The sequence below is a fragment of the Bos taurus genome, chromosome 24 (assembly GCF_002263795.3).
Source record: "Bos taurus isolate L1 Dominette 01449 registration number 42190680 breed Hereford chromosome 24, ARS-UCD2.0, whole genome shotgun sequence".
NCBI lineage: Eukaryota > Metazoa > Chordata > Mammalia > Artiodactyla > Bovidae > Bos > Bos taurus.
In genome coordinates, this window is record NC_037351.1 from 25,944,632 (window position 1) to 25,950,631 (window position 6,000).

General features: G+C 42.9%; 1 long non-coding RNA gene across 1 annotated transcript in view; it reads left to right on the plus strand.

Moving 5' to 3' along the window:
- Nucleotides 1-6,000, plus strand: part of LOC101904557 (uncharacterized) — a 30,087-nt gene extending 24,087 nt beyond the window's left edge. Inside the window, exon 2 of the long non-coding RNA XR_009492706.1 lies at nucleotides 5,012-6,000. This is a non-coding gene — a long non-coding RNA (uncharacterized lncRNA). The remainder of the gene's footprint in view (nucleotides 1-5,011) is intronic.

Consider the following 6,000-nt stretch of genomic DNA (forward strand, 5'->3'; position numbering starts at 1 on the left):
AGTCAGTGATGCCACCCAGCCATCTCATCCTCTGTCATCCCCTTCTCCTCCTGCCCCCAATCCCTCCCAGCATCACAGTCTTTTCCAATGAGTCAACTCTTCGCATGAGGTGGCCAAAGTACTGGAGTTTCAGCTTTAGCATCATTCCTTCCAAAGAAATCCCAGGGCTGAACTCCTTCAGAATGGACTGGTTGGATCTCCTTGCAGTCCAAGGGACTCTCAAGAGTCTTCTCCAACACCACAGTTCAAAAGCATCAATTCTTTAGTGCTCAGCTTTCTTCACAGTCCAACTCACATCCATACATGACCACTGGAAAAACCATAGCCTTGACTAGATGGACCTTTGTTGGCAAAGTAATGTCTCTGCTTTTGAATATGCTGTCTAGGTTGGTCATAACTTTCCTTCCAAGGAGTAAGCGTCTTTTAATTTCATGGCTGCAGTCACCATCTGCAGTGATTTTGGGCCCCCCAAAATAAAATCTGACACTGTGTCCACTGTTTCCCCATCTATTTCCCGTGAGGTGATGGGACCAGATGCCATGATCTTTGTTTTCTGAATGTTGAGTTTTAAGCCAACTTTTTCACTCTCCTCGTTCACCTTCATCAAGAGGCTTTTAGTTCGTCTTCACTTTCTGCCATAAGGGTGGTGTCATCTGCATACCTGAGGTTATTGATATTTCTCCCGGCAATCTTGATTCCAGCTTGTGCTTCTTCCAGCCCAGAGTTTCTCATGATGTCTCTGCATAAAAGTTAAATAAGCAGGGTAACAATATACAGCCTTGACATACTCCTTTTCCTATTTGGAACCAGTCTGTTGTTCCATGTCCAGTTCTAACTGTTGCTTCCTGACCTGCGTACAGGTTTCTCAAGAGGCAGATCAGGTGGTCTGGTATTCCCATCTCTTTCAGAATTTTCCACAGTTTATTGTGATCCACACAGTCAAAGGCTTTGGCATAGTCAATAAATCCCATAATGAACCTTGGATCTTGTCACCCAGAGCCACTGGAGGGGTAAGATAGTAACCCAAACATTCTGTTCTCTGACTTTAACCAATCTTAATACTCCCTTTCTTACTTTTACTTTACCAGTTTTCCAACTTGTAATATTTTTCCCCCCAATTTCTAATCTTTGATTCTTACATTTTGTCCATTCCACAGGGCTCTACTACTTTCAGGTAGGTTCAAATCTTATCTCCATGACTTGCTGGCTCTCTGACCTTGAACTCTCTAGGCCTCAGTTTTCTTGTCTATAAAAATGGGATAATAACAGTACCAACTTTATAAAATTGTTATGAGTATGGTTTGAGATAATGCACGTAGAGCATTTAGCAAGGTCTGATACATAGAAACTAGTCAATAAATGACAGCTAGTATGACTATGATGGTAATTATAGTAATGACGGCGGCATTTTCCCAGCTCAGGTACTACAGTTCATCACATCATTTACTGTCTTGCCTTTTGACCCTTGGGTTTCTGCTGGTCCTAACCAATAAATGTCAAATTTGAATTTATGTTCTCTTCATCTTAGTTGGACTTTTCAAGTATAATTACCAAAAAAGGATGATTAGGGCTCATACTTAATCATCTTCTTAAGCTTTAGCTACTTTTTCTACACAGTCATATTGTGCCTGCTCGGTCAGGTCCAACTCTTTGCTACCCCATGGACTGTAACCCACCAGGCTCCTCTGTCCATGGGATTTCCCAGGCAGAATACTGGAGTGGCTTGCTATTTCCTCCTCCAAGGGATCTTCCCAACCCAGGGATCAAACTTGCCTCTCCTGCATTGCAAGCAGATTCTTTGCTGCTGAACCATCAGGGAAGACCTTTCTACACAGTGGTCATTGTAAAGGCTTGCCCTTTGCAGTTGACTTTCCTTAACCTCAGTTGTTTGTTTGTTTTTTTTTTTTTTTTTGAGTGATATTTTTATTTATTTTGAGCAGAAACTTAAATCAAGACGAGGACTTCAAAACCATCCTCTACGGCAACTTCATCCATTCGCCCCTCCTTTCCTTGAAGCTCGGAAATCACTCTGTATCATTATCTAAATCTAAGAGTTCAACAGTTGGTCTTGCTTCATTGATCAATGAACCTGTGGCTACCCACATGTGCCAGTCAGTGTATGAGACCCCGTCCCAAGAACGCTCTGTAACCCACTGACTGCTGGCTTTCCATCTCTGCTCTGCCACTTTCTACTAGTGTAACATTTGGGGAGTTAATTTGGCTACTGGATTTCTCAGCTTAACCTCTAAGAAAATAATAATAATTATCACATTGGGTGGTTGTGAGAAGAAGTTAATGTCTGTGAAGTGCTCAGAATAGTACCTAGAACATCATATGAGCTATATTAGCAATAGTTATTATTGGAACTTCCCTAACAGTCCAATGGTTAAGACTTCACCCACACTTCCAATTCAGGGGACGCATGTTCAATCCCTAGTCGGGGAACTAAGATCCCTCACTAAGATCTTTGGCTGCACAGTGAGGCCAAAAAACGCAAGCTATTACTCTTCTTGATGCAGGGAATACATCTGTTGAGAGACTTCGTGGGAGGCAATGCAACCGTGAGGGATCCCCTCTCCCTGCCTTCTGGCATGTGAGCTAGGAGTTTTGACTCCCTTTCCTGGGGATTTGATGCTTGAGCAAGGGAAATAGAGGCTGAGAAGATATTCCTGGCTGTATCAGAGGCTTTGAAAGCCTGTGAGGGTGGCAGTGCTGTGTCCTGTCACTGCAGGGGCCATCCTAGGCAGAGGCATCCTGTAACAGGGTCTTCCCTGTGTTTTCTCAGAGTGATGTCTCCCTGGCTCTTCCCAGTTTTCTGAACCTGGTTCATTAGCTTTTGTGCTGATTCTGTAATGTATGTCTTATTACTTCATCAAATTCCTTTTCTGTGATATTAACTGGTGTTCATTTCTCTTGTCTGAAGCCAGGAATCCTGACAGCTTACAGGGATCACTGCTGAATCTTAAAACTTCCTCTTCCCTTGGGAAGACAGCTTTCCTTTGTTATTGTTCAGTCACTCATTTGTGTCCAACTCTTTGCGACCTCATGGACTGAAGCACGCCAGGCTTCTCTGTCCTTCACTATCTCCCGGCGTTTGCTCAAACTCATGTCCATTGAGTCAGTGATGCCATCCAACCATCTCATTCTCTTTCGTCCCCTTCTTCTCCTGACCTCAATCTCTCCCAGCATCAGGGTCTTTTCCAATGAGTCAGCTCTTTACATCAAGTGGCCAAAGTACTGGAGTTTCAGCATCAGTCCTTCCAATGAATATTCAGGGTTGATTTCCTTTAGGACTGATGGGTTTGATCTCCTTGCTGTCCAAAGGACTCTCAAGAGTCTTCAGCACCACAGTTCAAAAGCATCAGGTCTTTGACAGCCTAAATTCATCTCTGAGAAATGAATGTAATGCATGGGACACACTGTATGTTCCACCCTCGATCTCTTGGAACCTCTTGCCTTCTCTTGTTTCTTTCCCAGATCTGCATGTTTCCTGGCTGACTTAATACAGATACAAAGAGCATCTTGCCTCTTGATCGTACAGTTTTTTGCCATGTCCCCTCCATTTCCCCACCACACAGGTTTGAAGGGACTTTAAGTCCTGAATAAATTATTGCTCAGAAAATGTCATTTTAATTTTATAGTATTTAAAACACACTGGCAGGGATTATAAGCAGAATGTAAATATGGATACTTGCATGTTGTACATGGAGGATAATTGGGAGTTTATATCTTATGTTGTTATATTATCTTTAATAGACTTGTAGTTTATAACAGTAGGAGTCATCTTTTTGAAGGAAATTCTCCCAAGAAGCCTAGCAGCTACTTTATTGGAATGATTTCCTAAATAAGTTTCCTAAGAATATTGTTTGACTCTATTTATTAATGCAATTCCACTAAGTTGCTAAGCTAAAACTAGAGTTTAATATTTAATATCCTCAATAAAATAAAAAGAAATCCAATGATTGTTATTAAAATGTTCTCTGTCGTACAAATGAAGAGGTCAGAAATGAAAACAAAAACAGAAACTCTGCAGCCTTATATCAGGATGCTGTTTGCTGTGAAATGTACTTGCCTTTAGATTTATATATGAATATTTGAGGGACGCCCCGGGTGGCTCAGTGGTGAAGACTTTGCTTTCCAGTGCAGGAGGTAGGGGCTCGATTCCTGGTCAGGGAGCTAAGATATCACATGCTTCCCAACTCACAAACCAAAGAGAAACAATGTTGTAACAAATTCAATATTTAATCCAGGTGACTGCAAATTTCACAGATGAAGCAATTCATGTGCAGAAAAGTGTTTTAACTCAAAGTACACAAGTGTAAGAGGCAAACCTACCCTTTAAAAGACTAAATGGCTAAATGACATTACCTATTATGCTGAATGGGGTTTTCCTGGTGGCTCAGACTTTAAAGAATCCACATGCAATTTAGGAGACTCAGGTTTGATCCCTGGGTCCAAAAGATCCCCTGGATGAGGGCATGGCAACCCACTTCGGTATTCTTGCCTGGAGAATTCCATGGACAGAGGAGTCTGGTGGGGTACAGTCCATGGGGTCGCAAAGAGTCAGACATGACTGAAGTGACTTAGCATGAGCGCATAATGCTAAATGAGAGCATTATTCCAGGAGCTCAGCCATGTTTCCGATCCCTCCTCTTCCTTTTTCCTCTATCTTTACTTCTCTCCTTTTTATGCTTGCAAATAATTTATTTACTTATTTGGCTGTGCTGGTATGTGGGATCTTCGGTCTTTGTTGCAGCACGTGGGATCATTCGAACTCTTAGTTGCATAGTGTGGGATCTAGTTCTCTGATCAGGGATGGAACCTGGGACCCCTGCATTAGAAGCACAGAGGGAACCACCAGGGAAGTGCACTGCTTGAAAAGAATGTTTAGGACTCTGTAACAGACTTTTCGGCAAGGAATTCCAAACTCAGAATACAAAAGCCTGTCAATTTTTCCTAAAGGAACAAGAGAAATAGTCTATTCATCATACTCTCTTTTCCCCCCCTCCAGGGAAACCGCAGCACAAGGGGAAGGGACAAAATCTGTGTGCTGGACGCTGCTGGACTCTGTGGATGCGATGATCAGCAAGACTCCTGAGGCCTTACCCTGATGGAGGGCACATTCTAATGGAGAAGATAGACAAAGAGACAAGAATAGATGAGATACAGTGTGCAATCGTAATAACTGCAAAGAAGGAAACAAAGAAGGGACTGGCAGAGAAAGTCATTGGGATCATGGGATCTGCTCTCAGGTGGCCAGGAGAAGCTCTCTGAGAGGAAGATAAAAGCTGATTCATGGCTTCCCAGGTGGTAAGGAATCCACCTGCAAAGCAGGAGACTCAGGTTGGATTCCTGGGTCAGGAGGATCCCCCAGAGAAGGAAATGGCAACCCGCTCCAGTTTCTTGCTTGGGAAATCCTATAGACAGAGGAGCCTGGTGGGCTACAGTCCATGGGGTCGCAAAAGAGTGGGACACGACTGAGTGACTAAACTACCACCACCATGGAAAGGGGGATGAACCAGGAGTGAACTAACTGCTGAGGAGAAATTCCAGACAGAGGGATAGGGCGTGGCTAAGTCAAGGCAAGAATGATGACTTACCTGTGTGGTCTCATGGGAACCAATTAATTTCTTAACACCTGATCCTGTCATTTTCTTTTTTATTCAACAAAAATTTATTTGTTTCTCTGTGGGAGGCATAATTCTAGCCAATGGGATTAAACAGTCCCTGAACAGAAAGAATTTATTGTCCAGGAAGGAAAACTTGCCAGTCAACTGGAAATGACTAATCAGATTAAAAGGAGGCTTTCTATGAGAAGCATACCTAGTACCAATTCACGAGGGGGTAAAGAACCAGGAAAGGTTTGCCTACACAGGTAACGTCCAAGCAGACACCTGGGCATAAGGGGAATTATATGTCATTAACGGGGCATGGAAACACAGGGAGTGTGATTGTCTCCTTTCATTGGATTGGAAGAGTTGAATAAATGACTTCAACATC